Genomic DNA, 903 nt, shown 5'->3' on the forward strand with positions numbered 1-903 from the left:
AGATATCTTAGGTAGGATACAAAAAAATCCTAAATCAGAAGAGAAAATTAATCAATGGACTCCTGGTGAAGTTCGTAAGTGAATAAATAAATACATAAACTTCTGTGTTTGTTTCTTTTTTTTAAATTTGCCAGAGGGCACATGCAAACAACAGAGAGAGGGGAAGGGAGAAAGCACCCCTAGTGGGGCATGGTCATACCACAATCCTTTTTCATCCCTTTTTCTTCCCTTTCTCCCTCCCATCAGGATTAAAATTTGAGGCACAAACCCACAGGGCTTGTTTTCCAAGCTATTAGGACTAGGATTCAAACTATGAATTGGGCTATAGGATCGCTGACTCCCGTAACCACCAGGCCATGGGGCTGGCCCAATAAACCTCTGCTTTTCAAAACCAGTATTCTGTGTCTCTGTGAGCACTGTTTTCTAATCTGGCACTAGGACCTGGTAATGCAGTCAACTTCTACTAACTCCTAGGACAGAAAAGTGGGCCTACTTATTTTCGGTTGCAGAAACTCCCAGTATTGCCTTGGGATTTTATGCGCAATGCTCTCCCTTTTCTCTATTTCTTGGCCAGCTTCTTTCTTCACTGATTTTGGGCATGCCTCCCCTGAGAAATCTTCACTGATGCAAGTCCAACTCCCAAGGCTGGGTAGTTACCCTTCATTAGTGTTCACATGGTCCTGTAAACTTCCCTCCATTGCTCTCAGTTGTCATCATGCCTTTCAAGGCTTCTCCCCCACAGAATGCCTTGAAGCAGCGAATGAATCTCATCCAGGCACAAAAAAGGCTCATAGAGAAGATCAGCCCTGTATCTTCAGGGCTAGGTAAGAGAAATGTGCTTCCTAAACAGGATCGTGCTTTCAAAAACCAAAGAAAAAGTCTCTAGGATGCCTACTTCCTCTT

The 903-nt window shown here is 43.5% G+C and overlaps 1 protein-coding gene across 2 annotated transcripts in view; it reads right to left on the bottom strand.

The window, feature by feature from the left end:
- Positions 1 to 903, bottom strand: part of LOC102490373 (doublesex- and mab-3-related transcription factor C1-like) — a 43,026-nt gene that overhangs the window by 40,222 nt on the left and 1,901 nt on the right. The window lies entirely within an intron of this gene.

This window comes from Tupaia chinensis, unplaced genomic scaffold (genome assembly GCF_000334495.1).
Source record: "Tupaia chinensis unplaced genomic scaffold, TupChi_1.0 Scaffold149892_1, whole genome shotgun sequence".
NCBI lineage: Eukaryota > Metazoa > Chordata > Mammalia > Scandentia > Tupaiidae > Tupaia > Tupaia belangeri.